This window comes from Macrobrachium nipponense, chromosome 28 (genome assembly GCF_015104395.2).
Source record: "Macrobrachium nipponense isolate FS-2020 chromosome 28, ASM1510439v2, whole genome shotgun sequence".
NCBI classification, from domain to species: Eukaryota; Metazoa; Arthropoda; class Malacostraca; order Decapoda; family Palaemonidae; genus Macrobrachium; species Macrobrachium nipponense.
In genome coordinates, this window is record NC_087217.1 from 60,470,923 (window position 1) to 60,489,858 (window position 18,936).

Consider the following 18,936-nt stretch of genomic DNA (forward strand, 5'->3'; position numbering starts at 1 on the left):
AAGGTTCCCAAGGGCTTGTGGGTGATATCCCACAGGTACAATGAAGTTAAGATTGTCTACCTATGTAAGACATTGCCCTCCTTACTGTAAAGTTTCCTCTAACAAGCTAAGGATGGTCCTATACCCATGACTAAGTGCGCTTTCACTCGAGTGAAGTGAGTGATGTCCTCCTCAAAGAAGGAGTCATAAACTCATTGGGATCCTCACAAAGCCAGAAAGGAAGGCTCGAGTTGTGAGGAAGGGTCAAGTAGAGCTGCCCCATATACTTCAAGCACTGATGAAGTGAGACAAGGTGGATTCAGCCATTAATGAAATGACACGAGGTGGATTTCCATGCTAAATGAGCTTCTCCAACACAACATGTGGCCCAATATAGCCTGCCAGGGAAGCTGGTTGTTACTGACTGGAATTAATACCTCTCTCAGTTTGCTCCAATGAAAGTCTGATGAAAAAAACCTACTGATGTTGAGCCTGTAAGTTATATCAAGGTACTCTGCTACTTTGGCATGAAATCCACCATCCCCTACTTTACAACCACCACTCCAAAGCAAAAACAAGTAAGAGGTCTCTGTCCTGGAGCAAACATGTCTTACAGAATACCAGGACTAACCAATCATCCAGCTAACACAAGCATAACACAAAGCTGTTACCTTCTACAAGTAAGCCTGCAACACAAATTCCTTCGATGGTACATGGTCAACAACCGACTCGAGCCTCCAGTGCTTTTGATCACATTAGCGGTCTTCACTAAGAAAACACAACTGTAAAAAAACCATCCAAGACTGGTCCTCCGTGATCTCTGATGTCACTTCATCACTACCTTCACTTCTGCGAGCAGGGACACATATTTTGGAGAATCTGAAGGAAAGAACTGAATAGTATTTGTGTTTGAGAGAGGAAAGGCTATCAGCCCTTGAAAGAAATAGGGTAGCTAACTCAAAGGCCTGAAATTATTGAGGGCTCTGGTTCTTGTCTGTCAGCAAAGAAGTGGGCTTGCAACCTTCTATTAACCTCTCCTTTCTTCTTCCCCTTCCCTTTCTTGAGGAAGATGAGTGGTGTGAGTTACGAGCAAGCTAGCTTTATTACAATCCCTTAAAATGAAGGCCTAGCTGCATCCCAAAGTTTACCAACAGGTCTCCACACCCCTGCTCATGATTTGAAAGACCACAAAGTAGGGTAGTGTCAGGACTCCAACTCTCCTCTTTCTACTGCCTCCTTGTTACCCTTGCATGCAATAAAGGGGAGCATGACACTGAGCTATTCCTGTAAGAGGTCTTCTGGGTTTTCTTCTTTTTCAGGGAGAAAGATGAAAAAGAGTGAAGAAGGATGGGAAAGCATTCAACAATACTGAGGAGGAGTAAGGAAATGCTTGCAGGTCCTTCCTGCCCATGGTTCAAGTTCAGTTTCCCCCTTAGCAAGAGAACTTTGATTTATGGCAGCTCATAAGCTTGTAAGGAAGTGATTTGCTTGATTGCTGGATGGGAAAGAACCCTATGATCTGCAGATCTGATTGTCAACCCAACCCAAAGTTGTAGCTTTTATCAGTTTTGAAATATTTTCATATAAATAATGATAAGTGCCAAAATTTCAACCTTCGGTCAACTTTGACTCGACCGAAATGGTAAAAAAAACCCAATTGTAAGCTAAAACTATTACATTCTAGTAATATTCAATCATTTACCTTTATTTGGCAACAAATTGGAAGTCTCTAGCACAATATTTCAATTTATGGTGAATTTATGAAATAAACTTTTTCCTTACGTCCACGTGATAACTCCTCCAAAAAAATAATAAATTTTTTCGTCCGATTGTCGTAATGTTTGCACCATTTTAAATTACCTGTTACATAAAGTTTTATATATGAAAATTTCCACAATTTCACATAGAATACAACAAAAAACAACCCATGGTTGTAGCTTTTATCAGTTTTGAATATTTTCATATAAATAACGATGAATAGAAAAAATTTGTCCTTCGGTCAAATTAACTCGACCAAAATGGTTGAAAACTGCAATTGTAAGCTACAACACTTACAGTCTAGTAATATTCAATCAATTACCTTCATTTTGCAACAAACAGTAAGTCTCTAGCACAATATTTTGATTTATAGTGAATTTTTGAAAACAGCTTTTTTTTTTTTACGTCTGTGCGTTACGAATTCATGCATAATTTTGTGATAATATTTTCTCTGCGTTGCCTTGATCGTTTTACAATGTGTTATATACCAAAATGATTGCAATTTAGTGTACAATACAATGGAAAAAATTAACTCGTTAGCTTTAACCGTTTTGCTCACAGCGCGATTTTTATGCAATTATAGTATATGAAATTTTTTTTGCGCTGTCATATATCCCAATATTTATATATGATAATATTTTTTTTCATTTCTGATGGTTGCATACTAAACTTCAAGCAATGACAAAAAAAGGAGCCAAAAATGAATTCTTAATCTTGAAAACTAAGCGCGTTGTGATTTTTTGAAAAAAAAAAAAATTTCGCTTCAGCGCTCACTCGCGAACGCCGCCGGCATACGGGAGACGAATTTTAAAATACCGCTTCGGCGTTTAAGGGTTAACAAGGAGATGGGTTTGCTTTTGCCTGCCTTTTAAAATGTTAAGGAAAGGTGACAAACAAGCATCTTTAAAAGGTGCTGGTTGTGCTGATGCTGGACCCGTGCGCCAACTAGCGGCAGCCTCCCGAAGCACGACTCCTACCTCGGAATTCCACTTGTATCTTGGACAAAAAACTGGACCGAGTTGCAGCTCATATCTCAAAAAATTTGTATGTTGGGCTGCTTGTATCTCAAGGTATTACTGTATAAGAAAAAAGCATGTATAACTTTATAAAATTAGCATATTTTTACGAATGTCTTGTAAAAGAGGTCCCACACAAGGTTGTAAATGTAGTCACTTTCAACTTCCTGTGAACAGTACTGAAAAAAAAAAAAAAAATCTTTTTTAACACCATGTGCATTTGTATATCTTCCTTTTTCCATTGATGAGTTTATTCTTAAATTGGCCAACCTTAAAGTCTGCCCAGTCTTGGGGGTGTGCATAATATATATTTAGCCTGTCTCTTAACCCTTAAGAGCCATGCTAAAAAAACCATATGCAGCACCCCAGACCAGGCAAACTTTGAGGTCAGCCAATTTAAGGAGAAAAAAAAACACACACACACACACAGTGGAAAAAATTCTTCCTACCTTCCACAAAAGTTGATAATGAGTATCTACAACCCGTTGTGGGGCCTTTTTTTACAACACAACCTTAAATTTTACTAAGTTATACATGTTTTTTCTGATAATTTTACTTTATTTTGTAAAATGACACATTTTTAACCAATTTGTATTTTTCATAACTTACAAACCTGAGGTCTTAACATTAGGATAAATACTCAGCACCAACTGGAAACCGGTAAAGTTTAAAATAATTGTGTACACAAGGGACTATTAGCATCTGTGCTTGGTCACGAGACATGTGGAGCCATCCACATACCCCATCCCTCATTAACTCGTGACCCTGTTAGTTATTCTTCCAACCCAGGTTAGTTGATATAGGGGTGGTTAGAGGTGGGCCTTTGTATGTTAAGACCTCAGGTTTGTAAGTTATGAAAAATACAAATTGGTTAAAAATTTGTCATTTGTTCATATACAAAACAAACCTTCGGTCTTAAGATTAGGATAGACTTACTCTTGGTGGGAGGTAAGTACTATTAACCAACTGGGAGTATGCCACCTTAGATCAGTTTTCTGAACACCAGAATTCTAAGAAACAACTGACCAGTATTTCCGAATCTAACACATATATGAATATCATATAGTCAGACTTCTGGGTTCTACACAATGTCATAGTTCATTGCGTCCAAGGAAGATAAGAAGATCTGTTCTCCTAACAAACCAATTCATCCACTCCTGTAGGTTTGTTATCATTCCTCTCCCCCTTGCTAAAGAGAGGAATGTCCTGCTACTGATAGGTATCTTACTGATACTAACCCTAACAGCATGGCCACTTCACTCACCTGTACCTTGTCCGTTCCAGCTTATGATGGTACTCTCTTCTTAGACAAGATACCAACTGACCCACCAGGGGTACTGGATGAGTTACACCATTCGTTGAGCAGCCACCAAAGGACCCAAGAAAATTGTGTCCAAGGACCTATGGGCAACCTTATATATAAATATATACAGGAAATTGAAAATGTTATTGTTATAATACAATTAAGTTTGTTCATACTTACCTGGCAGATATATATATAGCTGTATTTTCTGACGTCCGACAGAATTTCAAAACTCGCGGCACACGTAGTGGGCGGCCAGGTGGGAGGCGGATATCAGGAACCATTCCCATTTTCTATTCATATTTTATCCATGCCACTGTCTCCTGAGGGGAGAAGGGTGGGCACTCTAATTATATATATCTGCCAGGTAAGTATGAACAAACTTAATTGTATTATAACAATAACATTTTGTTCATGAAACTTACCTGACAGATAATATAGCTGAATCCCACCTTCGGATGGTGGGAAGAGACAGAATAGGATTTTTAGGAAACTTAAATTAAGTAGATGATGTACATCTTGGTTCCTCACCTGTTAGCAAAGTAGCCTCTGTGATTACTGTCACTTAAGTCTGCTTCTGCTTTAATCAGAGTTGCCAGCCAGGTGGAGACCTGTAGTGCTGGTGCGCTCTGGATGCTCTGTCAACGGGGACGTAACCACAATGTGACAAGACCATCGGACCATCCATATGAGGGCTACAGAGCAACTGACCACCACCTGACCAACTAACCAAAAAACCCCTGACAGTTAAACTAAAGAATGGGAGATTTTCACAGAAGATCTCACCATCAACCAAAAACACAACAATAAAACTAACCTATTCTAAGCTAAGGGATAGGGAGAGAGCTACCTTCAGCCCCTAAAACTCTGTCCGCAGAAATGTATGGCCCCAAAGAACTACAGTTCTCGTAAATCGTTCTCACATCCCGTAGGTAATGTGAGGCGAATACGGAATTGCTCCTCCAAAAGGTGCTATCAAGGATATCCTTGATAGACATATTCCTTTGGAAGGCAAGAGAGGTAGCTACAGCTCTGACTTCGTGAGCTTTCACTCGTAAGAGGCTCAAATCAGTCTTCTGGCAAGATGAATGAGCCTCTTTAATGACGTCCCTCAGAAAGAAAGCCACAGCATTCTTCGACAAAGGCAATTCTGGTCTTTTCACCGAGCACCAGAGATTACCTGAGGGACCTCTTACCACTTTAGTTCTGTGAATATAGAACTTGAGAGCCCTGACAGGGCACAGGGCTCTCTCTGGTTCTTGACCCACGAGACTCGACATACCTCAAAGCTCTTGGGCCAAGGGTTAGACGGGTTCTCATTCTTAGCCAAGAAAGTTGGACTCAACGAGCAGACAGCGTTGTCCCCCTTGAAACCCACTTGGCTACTGAACGCTTGGATTTCACTAACTCTCTTCGCCGTCGCCAGAGAAGTTAGAAAAAGCGCTTTCTTCGTCAAGTTCCGTAGAGACGCTTCGTGGAGAGGTTCAAACGGACTTGACATTAAATGTTTAAGAACCACGTCGAGGTTCCATGAAGGCGGTCTCGCTTGTGGAATCTTGGTGGTTTCAAATGATCTCAAGAGGTCGTGGAGATCCTTGTTGTCAGAGAGGTCCAGTCCTCTGTGTCGAAAAATGGCTGACAACATACTCTTATATCCCTTGATGGTCGGGACTGCCAATTTTTGCACAATTCTTAGGAACAAAAAGCAGAAATCGGCTACCTGGTTCACAGAGGTCGTGGAAGAGGAAACTCCCTCCTTTCTGCACCATGCCCTGAAGGAGGCCCACTTCGATTGGTAAACAGCTCTTGAAGAGGCTCTTCTAGCATTAGCGATTACTCTCGCAGCTGCTTTCGAAAAACCTCTTGCTCTGGCCAACTTTTCGATAGTCTGAACGCAGTCAGATCCAGAGCGGAGAGGTTTTGGTGATACCTTTCGAAGTGAGGCTGTTTGAGTAGATCTTTCCTCCAGGGCAACGTCCTTGGGAAGTCCACAAGGAATGTCATGACCTCTGTGAACCATTCTCTCGCTGGTCACATCGGGGCGATCAGGGTCAACCTTGTCCCCTCTGAAGCTGCGAACTTCCTCATGACTTCCCCCATGATCTTGAATGGAGGGAAGGCATAAAGGTCTAGGCCTGTCCAACTCCAGAGCAATGCATCCACCGCAATTGCTCCTGGATCTAGGACCGGTGAGCAATACAGAGGAAGCCTCTTCGTCCTCGACGTCGCGAACAGGTCGACTAAAGGACGTCCTCACAACTTCCACAGTTGTTGACACACTTCTTGGTGTAAGGTCCACTCTGTTGGCAGGATTTGATCTTGTCGACTGAGAAGGTCCGCCCTGACGTTCTGTACCCCTGCGACGAATCTCGTCAGGATCTTGATCTGCCTCACATCTGCCCATAGCAGAACTTCCCTTGCCAGGTGAAAAAGGGATCGGGAGTGTGTTCCTCCCTGATTCTTCAGATATGCAAGGGCTGTGGTGTTGTCCGAGTTGACTTGGATGACCTTGCCTGTCACTTTGTCTTCGAAGAACTGCAGCAACAGGAAGATCGCTGCTAGTTCTTTCACATTGATGTGCCAGGCTACCTGTTCCCCTCTCCAGGAGCCTGACACTTCTTCCCCTCCTAGTGTTGCTCCCCAACCGGAAATGGAAGCATCTGAAAACAACACTAGGTCGGGGCTCAGAAGATTTAGGGATAAGCCCTCTCGCAACTTCTGAGGGTCGAGCCACCATCTTAAGTGGCTTTTCACTGGATTTGAGATCTTCAAGATCGCATTCAGATCCTCCTTGGCTTTCCATTCTTCCGCTAGGAAAAATTGGAGAGGACTGAGGTGCAGTCTTCCCAAGGAGACAAACTTTTCCAGCGAGGAAATGGTGCCCAGCAGACTCATCCATTCCCTCGCCGAGCAAGTCTCTCTCCCTAGGAAGGCCGAGACTTTCTCTAAGCCTAGACGCTGACGTTCCTGGGACGGAAACGCCCGAAAAGCCACTGAATCCATCTGAATCCCCAGATACACGATGGACTGTGTCGGGGTCAGATGTGACTTTTCGGAGTTGACTAAGAGCCCCAGGGACTTTGCTAAGGCTAAAGTTGACTGAAGGTCCTTCAGACATTTCCCTTTCGACGACGCTCTGATCAACCAATCGTCGAGGTATAGGGATATTCTGATCCCTGAAGAATGTAACCACCTCGCTACATTCTTCATTATGACGATAAAGACCATCGGAGCCAAGCTGAGACCAAAACAAAGGGCTCTGAATTGCCATACTCTGTTTCCTAAGACGAATCTCAGGTACTTCCTTGAAAGAGGGTGGACGGGGACGTGAAAGTACGCGTCCTGCAGGTCTAGGGACACCATCCAGTCGCCAGGTCTCAAGGCTCCTAGCACTGACTGAGGCGTCTCCATCTTGAACTTGCTCTTTTCTACAAAAAGATTGAGCCTGCTTACATCTAGGACTGGGCGCCAACCCGACGACTGCTTCGGTACCAGGAAAATCCTGTTGTAGAAGCCTGGTGACCCCAGGTCCACGACTTGCTCCACCGCTCTTTTTTCGATCATCTGATCTAAAAGATCGAAATTGCTCTACGATCTTGAGAGTCCAAGGGTCCGCCCCTCTCTGTCTCCATGCACCCGCAAAAAACTTCAGTCTGGCTCTGACTGGCGTCTGAAGGACATGTTCTTCATTTGGCTGTCTTAGGTTTAAAGGAAGCTCTTCCTCTTGAAAGCCCTCTCCCTCGAGGAGCTCCTCTCGAGGGAGGAGCTCCGCGAAAGGGTTTAACTTTCTTCGGAGGTCTCACAAACGATGATGTAGAAGGAACTGCTGGACGCCTCGAGGACTGTGCTAATAGGTCCTGGGTCGCCTTCTCCTGCAAACTAATCGCTAGATCTTTTACCATCGTCTGGGAGAAGAGATGGTCCGAAAGAGGAGAAAAGAGGAATTCCGCTTTCAGAGCGGGTGTAACCGACTTTGCGGTGAAATTACAAAGCAGAGCTCTTTTCTTAAGGAAAGCTGTTCCAAAGTGAGAAACTAGCTCTTCCGAACCATCCCTGACGGCCTTGTCCATACATGATAACACACTGGACAGCTCCCCCAGACTGAGAGAGTCAGGGCTTCTAGATTGTAGGTCCAGAACTCCCAAGCACCAGTCCAAGAAGTTGAAGACTCCTAACGTGCGCAGCAGTCCTTTCAAGTGGTGGTCCGTCTCCGAAGGAGTCCAGGACACCTTGGCAGCTGATAAGAGGGACCTCCTCTGGGCGTCCACTAAGCTGGAGAAGTCCCCAAGTGCAGACGAAGGAACCTTCACACCCACGTCTTCCTTGGTCTCATACCACACGCCTCCTTTCCCGGAGAGTCTAGAGGGAGAAAGGGCGAAAGTCGTCTTGCCCTGATCCTTCCTTCGAGTCATAAAGTCCTGTAGCTTCTTGAAAGCCCTCTTGGTTGAAAGAGAAGTCTTCATCTCAACAAACTCCGGTGTCTTGTATGACTTCGAAGATGAAAGTTGCGAGGGAGGAGACCTAGGAGCTGCCGGCTGAAACTTGTCCCCGAAGGACGAACGTAACAGCCGCACAAGAACCTTATAGTCAGAGACAGACGAAACCAAAGGGGGTTCCTCTTCCACTGAGCTCACCGGACTACTAAGTTTCCCTTCTTCTCTAAGAGGATCCGGTGATCGTCCATCCGGAGAGGGCGTACGTCCAGCGGGTCTAGGCTTAAACAAAGACTTCCGCTGCTTAGAAGTTGACGCTTTGGGCACGGAATCGTCCTTTCGACGATCCTTAACACTTGAAGAAGGCAGAACGTCTTGGGTGCGTCGAGCGTCCTGTGAGACGACGGAGACTGCCTTACTTCTAACTGAGGAGATCTTATGCTTCTTGATAGCACTACTAAGACCAGAAGGTAAAGAGTCTCTATGCACTCTAACAAACTCCATATGAGGAGACACGTCCCTCAGAGCGTCCACACGAGCGTCCTGACGAGAGGCCTCAAAAGCGTCCCGCTTCTCATGAAAAGCGTCCTGCTTAGCATGGAAAGCGTCCTGCTGAGCGTCCTCGAAAGCGTCCTGTCTTGCTTGTAAAGCATCCTGCTTAGAACGGAAAGCGTCCTGCCGAGCGTCCTCAAAAGCGTAGAAAGCGTCCTGAAGATAGCGAAAAGCGTCCTGCTGAGCGCAAGCTTTATCAGGAGAACAAGATCGGCGATGATCCAAAGGAGACGCAATCGGGGAAAGAGACGAATGAGGAGAGAGAGAAGGAGACTGCTTCGTCCTCTTGACGGGCAGCCTGACGTCCTTTCTCCGCTTAGGCTCGACTGCTGCTGGGCGAGTCCTCTGAGCCATAAGAGCAGAAAGCTGGTCCTGAAGGGACAAAAGAATATTCTTCGTAGGTGACAAACTAGAAGGGGCAGGACTGAACCTGCGAGAAGGCGAGGGGACGCCTCCTTCCTTCTCACAGGTACAGCTACCTGCTTCTCTGAAGAGCAATCGTAGCGCGACTGGACGTCCTCACCGGAAGACAACCTGCCTCTTTTCTGAGGAGGAAAGGCGTCATAAGCATCCGGAGAAGAATGCAAAGAAACTGGTGTAAAAGGATGTGAAGCGTCCTCACAACGAAAAGTCCTTTTCAGAGGACGCGAGTCACTCCGAGCGCTCCACCCCTTGCACGGGGAAGACGCTTCGGAGGACGAGAAACAGTCCTTCAGGATACGCGCTCGAGCGCGCTCCTTGGCAGCCTGGGACTTTGCAACAAGACCTGCCGAAGGGAAGCCAGATCAGTGGGGAGCCCCCGTAACCCTCTTGCAGCTTTCGACATACCCTCTCCCTGAGTCCTGGGAGTCCGATAGAGGTCTCAGCCTAGAGGCATTATGGGGCCGATCTGACGCCCCCTCCACAACACTAGGGGCACGATCACAAACTTTCACAGGGCCAGTTTCCAAGGCCAACACTTTAGATTCAAGAGTGCGCAGAGACTCGAGAATCAGAGAAAGGGCATTACCTTCTCCAGACACAGAAACAGGGCCCGAAGGCAACATCACAGGTTTAGGTGAAACAAAATATGATATTGTTATGATACAATAAAGTTTGTTCATACTTACCTGGCAGATATATATATAGCTGTATTCTCCGAAGTCCGACAGAATTTCAAAACTCCCACACGCAGTGGTCGGCCAGGTGGTAGTACCCATTCCCGCCGCTGGGAGGCGGGCGTAAGGAACCATTCCCATTTTCTGTCAGATTTTTCTAGTGCCACTGTCTCCTGAGGGGAGGTGGGTGGGCACTGATTATATATATCTGCCAGGTAAGTATGAACAAACTTTATTGTATCATAACAATATCATTTTGTTCATGAATCTTACCTGCCAGATATATATATAGCTGAATCCCACCTTTGGAGGAAGGGGGAGACAGATTCGATTTTGGGAAACAATTTCATATATATGATTGAGATTTTGGTTCCTTAACTGTTAGCATAGCTGACTTCGTGAGTACCGTCACCCAAGTCTGCTTCTGCTTTACTAGAGACTCCAGCTAGGTAGTGACCTGTGAAGCTGTTGAGTTCTAGAGGATCTGTCAACGGGGGCATGACCACAATGCAACTAGATCCTATATTATAGACCTCCAATTTCGGTACTGCATTCCTAGAGGTGCCAGCAAGGACGTGACCTGTGTAGCTGGTGCGCTCTAATGAACTGTCACGGGGAGCGTGACCACAATGTGACAGATCATATAGGTGTTGTTTAGACACCAAATGCTGTTAATGCTTCACTGGAGGTGCCAGCAAGGACGTGACCTATGTAGCTGGTGCGCTCCAGATGATTTGTCAACGGGGGCGTGACCACACTGTGACAAAAACATTTTACCCTACTATGAGGGCGAAGCAAAAACATTACCACCTGACCTACCCTATCTGGTTAAACTTCGTATAACCAAGGCTAATGGAGGGAAGTCCGCCTAAGGCGGCCTACCCAAGACCACAAAAACTAAACACCTACATAAACATAAAAACAAAAAATAAAAAGAAATAAAATTAAAAAGTCCAAACTAACATATTATTTTCTAAATGATAGGAAGAGTGCTACTCTGTCCCCAATATAGTGTCTGCTGCGACATATGGGCCCAAAGAGTAGCAGTTCTCGTATGTAATCCTCACCTCCCGAAGGTAGTGAGAGGCAAACTGAATTACTACGCCAAAATGTGGCATTCAAGATGTCATTGAGTGCCATGTTCTTTTGGAAGGCTACCGACGTAGAAATAGCCCTCAGTCCATGCGCATTCACCTTCAACACTTTCATATCACTGTCTTGACAGGATGAATGCACTTCCTTGATGGTGTCCCTCAAGAAAAAAGCCAAAGCATTCTTTGACATTGGTAACCTTGGCTTCCTGACCGAACACCACAAGTTATCAGAAGGACCTCTTATAAACCTTGGTTCCTATCTTTTCAGACGGAGGGTTGACTTCCTAGCTATTGCTTAGGAGTCTGCTTCGTCTCAAGAGCCTCAGCGAGGATGTGACCTATGGGTAAGAGTTCTTGTGGGTCTGCCCATGGGGTCTTATCCACTTACTCGGCAGAGCCTAACTGGCATTTGTCAATGGGTGCTAATCCACTCATATGACCATATACCTATGCCTATTAGCATAATTAAGGAGCATAACACCGATCCCGATCACCTGATCCTAACACGAGGGTTAGCGCTTAATTTGAAAAGTTATCCCCAAACTCCTTTCAAAAACCCCAATAAAAATCACTAAGTTAAACTAAAAATTAACTCACTAGTTAAGGATCAGTGTCGGCTCCCTATCCCAGCAACGTATCCGCAGACACGAATAACCAAGAGAAAAGGATCTCTTGTAGGTTAAACTGACATCTTTCGTGTAATGGGAGGTCAACACAGAATTGCATCTCCCGTAAGTGACAGTTCATATGTCCTTTATGACATATTGTTATGGAACCAAGAAGAATTCATAAAAGCTCGCACTTCATGCATAGGTTCGAATGGACTGGACATGAGGAACTTCAGAACTACATCCAAGTTCCAAGACGGCAACTTGGGTTGTTGAACCTTCATCGTTTCGAAAGATCTCAAGAGATCGTGAAGGTCTCTGTTGTCCGCCAAGTCCAGGCCTCTGTGCCTAAAGACAACTAAAAGCACACTCTTATAACCCTTGATTGTAGAGACTGAAAGTTTTAGATCCCTTCTCAGAAAAGGAAGTCAGCAATCTGGCTCACAGAGGTCGTGGTGGAGGAAATGCCGTTCTTCTTGCACCAACTCCTGAAGACTGTCCACTTCGATTGGTACACTGCGTTGGAAAACGCTCTTCTTGCACTGGTGATAGCTTTCGCCATTGACGTATAAAAGCCTCTCGCTCTGGCCAACTTTTGGATAGTCTGAATGCAGTCAGACTCGGAGCAAAGAGGCTTCTGTGGTAACTCTCGAAGTTGGGCTGTCTGAGTAGATCTGTCCTTACTGGAAGCGTCCTCGGGAAGTCTACTACGAAGGCCATGACCTCTGTGAACCACTCTCTCGCAGGCCAGAACGGGGCGAACAAAGTCATTCTCGTCCCTTCCGACGCCGCAAACTTTCTCATGACTTCCCCTAAGACCTTGAACGGGGAAAGGCGTACAGGTCCATCCCCGTCCAGTCCCAGAGAAGTGTGTCTATTGTCACTGCAGCTGGGTAGAGTACTGGGGAGCATTACAGTGGAAGCCTCTTCGTTCTGGACGTCGCAAAGATATTCACTAGTGGACATCCCCATAACCCCCACAGCTCTTGGCATACCTCCTGATGCAGAGTCTACTCGGTTGGCAGAAGTTGACCTCGTCTGCTGAGGAGATCTGCCCAGACGTTCTCTACTCCTGCTACAAACTTCGTAAGGATCATGATGTCCAGCGCCCTTGCCCACAGCAAGATATCCTTTGCCAGAGCAAAAAGGGAACGAGACTGTGTTCCTCCCTACTTCTTCAAGTACGCCCGAGCTGTGGTGTTGTCTGAGTTGACTTGGACTATTTGATGAGAGACTTTTTCTTGGAAAAACTGGAGAGCTAAAAAGATGGCTGCCATTTCCTTTAGGTTTATGTGCCAGGACACCTGTTCCCCTCTCCAGGTGCCTGACACTTCTTTCCCCCTAATGATGCTCCCCATCCCGTGGTGGACGCGTCGGAGAACAACACTAGGTCGGGGCTCTGAAGCTTGAGAGACACGCCCTCCGACAGCTACACTGGATCTAGCCAACATTTCAAGTGATGTTTCACCTCTCCTGAAATTTCCAAGATCATGTGTAGATTCTTGTTTTCTTTCCAATTGTACTTGAGAAAAAATTGTAACGGTCTGAGGTGCAGTCTCCCCAAGGAAACAAACTTCTCCAGCGAGGAAATGGTCCCCAGTTAGACTCATCCATTCCCTCACCGAGCACGAATCTTTCCTTAGGAAGGCTAACATTTTGTCTAAGCCTTGCTGCTGACGTCCCTGGGACGGAAAAGCTCGAAAAGCCACTGAATCCATCTGAATCCCCAGATACACAAAGGATTGGGTTGGGATCAGATGTGACTTTTCGAAATTCACCAGTAGTCCCAGGGACTTCACCAATGATTAAGTTGTTTGAAAATCTTTCAGACACCGCATTTGAGTGGAGGCATGAATGAGCCAGTCGTCCTTCGAAGATAACAATTGCGAAGGAGGAGACTGAGGGGCCGCAGGTTGAAACAATTCTTCAAAAGAGGCTCGAAGCCATCGAACCAAGACCTCTTCTTCTTCTCAACTGACACACGTTCGGGAAGATGGTAACCGTGCTCTCTAGACAACCTCTGGAGAGCTGCATGAAATCTAGAGAGCAAGGCAACTGGCGAAAGAGCGGAACGAGGAGAAGGAGAAGGGGACTGCCTGGACTCTTGATTGGCAGCCTATCATCCTTCCTCTCGCGATGTGGCTTTGCCTTTCTCACTGCAATCAATGGAACAAGTTGTTGTTGCAAAGACACAATCATCCTTTTCGATGGAGAACATTCCTTCTCAGGCAAAGGGCTGATCCTTTGAGAAGACGATGGGCGAGGGGAAGCCCTCCTCCTTCTCACATGGACCGCCAAGGATATATCTTTGGAGCGACCGAAGCGCTCAAAAGCATACTCATCGGAAGACGTCCTCTCCGGTGAGGATCGCAACACAGCAGAAAAGAGAGAGGAGTGAAGCGTCCCCCTCCCTGAGACCAGAGACCAAAGACGAAGGCCGCTTGGGTGACATACATCATACATCTAGCTCTCTTTTACTGCGGAAAGTCTTCCAATTGCCCAGGAGACGACCGCAAAGCAGAAGGAGCTAACGGACGAGAAGCGTCCCCCTCCGAGGAACCAAAGACGATGGCCGCCTGTGCGACATATAGCGTCTTCGTTCTCCTCAGAGGAAGCGAGACCCTCCGAGAGTTCCAAATCCTGCGCGGGGAGGACGTCTCTGAAGACAAAAGTAATCTGTCAAGATTCGAATTCTATGAGATTATGAGCCATGACATCACCTATAGACGAATCTTGACTATGAGAGATGTTCAGAATCATTTCTAGATCATCTATGCTATTCCAGTTTTTCTGCAGGAAAAACTGGAGAGGTGTGAATTTCAGTCTATTCAGGGAAAACAAACTTCTCCAGCAAGGAAATGGTCCCCTGCAATTCATTCATTCCCTCACCGAGCATGTTTCCTTCCCTAATAAGGCTGCGTTTCACTTAAACAGGAGTATAATCTGAAGACACTGTACAAGATTGATCATTTGTTTCTTCCTAAAAGTCTCCTTCCTGAGATCCATTACTATTCTCTGATTCTCGGCGAATGTCTGAAGAAGCATTACGTTGTGCGTCCAGCCAAGCGTCCAGCCGAGCATCCTGCAGAGCGTCACGCTCGGCGCTGTCGTATTTGGCAGCGGAAGGAGTCCCCCTCATAATCGAGCGAGGGACGTCTCGGCGAGCTAATTGACTGCATCTCTTGCACATTCTTGTTTCGAGGGAAATCATGTGTGCTATGCCGCTGTAGACTCGGACAGAATTCTGTTACCTTGCGGTAAACAGAACCGAAAAAGGTCTAATACATATATATATATATACATACACACACACATATACATATACACACATATATATAAATGTATGTACACACATACTACATTCACATATATATATATTTATTTTATTTTATTTATCTATTTATTTTTTTTTTTTTATGAAAAAATTCTCGCAAAGTGAAGATGTTCAGTCATGTATGCTAGAATTCCCCTCAACCCGAGGCTAAGGCCGAGATTGTAGGGTAGAAATCCCGCAGGAGAGAGAGAAACGTAACCTACCGCGCATAGGAGACAATCAGATGGAACCGAGCACTGGCATTAGTGACAGCAGACCCAGAGAACGTTCGTCGTTCTCGCACTGCTCTGCCTGAGTTGCCACCTACCCCATTCTACGAATGAATAGGTTTACTATCATTCTAGAGCAGAAACAAAAAACCATCAAACTGGTATATTTAAGCGAAACTGAATTTGCTAATTATAAAAGGCTAACTTGGTATTGTCATAACAATACCTTAAATGTTTAAAAATAGGGAAACCGGCAACCCCTGAATAGTTGCAGGGAGAACCGATTAAATGTAATAGGAATAATCGTACTCTCGGTTGTCCTCCGTAGGAGTAACTATGGTATGAGTATATAACTTGAACCATAAACAACCCGCTTGATAGTAATATGACTAAGTAAGGGCAAAAATAATATTACTATGATACAACAACGCTTGTTCACCTTTACCCGGCAGATATATATATATATCTGACTGGTAAGTTTTATGAACAAACATAGAGTATTTTAGACACTTGGACAGCTACCTCCCTACTACATTCTGCCTCGCCGAGGTAGGGAGAGCCATCACGCGGTAGTGTTTTGTCAATGAGAAATTATACGCTTACGCGATAGAATGAACACTCATGGCATTATCACTATACTTCTAAAACTTTCCAATGCAAACATGATTCCAGGCTATGCAAAGATTTAAGAATCACAGATAGGGTATTACCCTCCAAAGACACTATTGTAGGGCCCGAAGGCATCACCGGTCTTTGGAGGGATAAATTCTACTGGACGGGTAACTTGTGTTACACGCCTGGAGGAAGACCTCCTTACACTATCACGTTCTAGTTTACGTAACTATGATTCATAAACATTCCACGCAGAATCAGACATATTTTCACGCTCGTTGCAGCGGTCATCAAACATACAAACATGTTTCCTACAATTCGCACACACTGTATGAGGGTCTACCGAAGTTTTCGGTAGCCTAACCTTGCATTCTTCCACACAACATACTCTGGCCTATCGAACTAGATCCAGACATCGTAAGTTTAAGGAAAAATAAGCCAAAATAAAAACAATCCACAATTAGCGTATGCCTAACCACCGATCCAAATCAAATAACCAAAAATCAATCGGGATACTCAAGTGACCAAAAGAGTTCCAAAATCCAATGACGGAGGTGCAGAAAACACTTGTTGTCTGCACCGGCGACAGAAAATATCTGACAGAAAATGGGAATGGTTCCTTACGCCCGCCTCCCAGCGGCGGGAATGGGTACTACCACCTGGCCGACCACTGCGTGTGCCGGGAGTTTTGAAATTCTGTCGGACTTCGGAGAATACAGCTATATATATATCTGGCAGGTAAGATTCATGAACAAACTACCGGTGTTAGAGGGGGAGAAATGTTACATTCCTTACCTTTCGTAGAACTGCTCCTGGAGGAAGCCCTCCTGACTCTATCACGCTCCAATTTACGCCGATAGGTCTCATAAATTTTCCATCCATCATCGGTCAAATCCTTGCATTCATTGCACCGATCATCAACCAAACAAACATGCCCCTGCATTCCATACATACTGTGTGAGGATCAACTGAAGGTTTAAGAAGCCTCACCTTACATTCACTCCTCACACACTCTGAAACTCCCTGTACTTGATCCTGACATCATGTACACAGAAAAGCCAATCCAAATTCAAAAAACAGTCCACTATCACGTGTGCCAATCCAACAATCCAGAGTCGATAACCAAAAGTCAATCCAGATACTTAGAAACGAGATAATCCAAAAATCCTAGACGGAGGTACTGCAAACAGTTGTTTACAGCACCGGCGACAGAAAAAATATGAATAGGAAATGGGAATGGTTCCTGATATCCGCCTCCCAGCGGCGGGAATGGGTACTACCACCTGGCCGCCCACTACGTGTGCCGCAAGTTTTGAAATTCTGTCAGACGTCAGAAAATACAGCTATATAAATATCTGTCAGGTAAGTTTCATGAACAAAGTGGTTTTTCACAACAAAGAACCCACTCAGACACCTTAACATTGCTCAATTTTGAGTTTCAATACAGTCACAGACCAACCGTCACAATCATTTTAACAGAATTGGTACAACTTGACAAACAAGGAGTAGGCTTGACCGATCGCCTCTGTTTGGCCTGTTCCTTTACGTCGACCACCTTTATGTTCTAGGTGATGTAGTTCTTTCTATAACCACAGAGTACTTTGACAAGTCAAAAGTTGGCCCTGCTGAAGGTCCCTCACACATACTCCCACTGTACTGAGCGTGACTAAGAAATGTACCTGTCATCATGACCTGTGCTGCATTGACTCATTATCCTAGATTCTGGGGCAAATTGGAACTGATGTTCCTAACTACTTTTGAGTCTACAGTAGGGCCTCGATAATCACGGGGGATAAGGCCCAGAACCCCCCGTGATAAGTAAATACCCGTGTTATCCTGATACCCCCCTAAAAATTGCTTTTAACTGCCTACTTTAATAATTAACCCACCCAAGACCACTATTTCAATGTTTATAACTGCCTACTTTAGTTCAAGCACCAAATATGTCTTCAACTATCAACTTAAACTAAATTCAAGACAGTTTCAAAGTTATTCTCTCCTATCTTCAATTTCCCCTTCATCAGATCAGCAAACAAAAGTATATTACCTAACAATTCCTTTTCATTTTCATGATTTGGCTGCTGCACCAACTAAAAGTACATAGTATATCTATTTTGTGAATGAACATATTTATGATAAAAAAAACATGATTTACTGTAAAGATTACAGCACCCAACTATAATATTAATGTATAAACAGCAAAATACAGCAATAAAAATCTAGTTTTGTCTTTTGTTTACGTTTAGAATCAGCTGATGGACATTTATTACCGAAAGAATTATTTTGGAAAACAATTTAGTTGCCAAAAGAAATTAATTTATTAATGGAATTATTATCATCATTTACTTTGTACATAATAGTTTATGGTATTATAATTCAGTAATTCATATTTTATTGAGAGAGAGAGAGAGAGAGAGAGAGAGAGAGAGAGAGAGAGAGAGAGAGAGAGAGAGAGAGAGAGAGAGAGAAGAGCAGCTTGGGATGAGAGTAACTGTTGAATAGCTTGAGAGACCAGCTTAGGACGAGCGTACTGATACTAGCTTAGCTCGAGAAATACATAATGAAATCTGTATTTGAAATATTTTTATGGTGATAAGAAATGAAACATGGATAGTGATAAGATATTCTTTTGTATACTGTTATAATGTGATAATCATTGAGTCAACTATAAAAGTTGTATTGAAGCAGTTTCGTAAATCACAGAAAGAATAAAAGACCTTTTTGTTCTTTTCTTACGATAATAATAGATCAGTAGTATTATAGTTTTTTCTGCAAGTGATAAAAGAGAGAGAGAGAGAGAGAGAGAGAGAGAGAGAGAGAGAGAGAGAGAGAGAGAGAGAGAGAGAGAGAGAGAGAGAGAGAGAGGCTTGGGATGAGAGTAACTGTTGAATAGCTTGAGAGACCAGCTTAGGACGAGCGTACTGTTACTAGTTTAGCTCGA

At 44.4% G+C, this 18,936-nt stretch overlaps 2 protein-coding genes across 4 annotated transcripts in view; one reads left to right on the top strand and one right to left on the bottom strand.

The window, feature by feature from the left end:
• Positions 1–18,936, top strand: part of LOC135201793 (guanine nucleotide-binding protein subunit alpha-11-like) — a 186,454-nt gene that overhangs the window by 104,523 nt on the left and 62,995 nt on the right. The window lies entirely within an intron of this gene.
• LOC135201792 (proteasome subunit beta type-4-like) overlaps positions 1–18,936 on the bottom strand; it is an 80,624-nt gene that overhangs the window by 8,934 nt on the left and 52,754 nt on the right. The window lies entirely within an intron of this gene.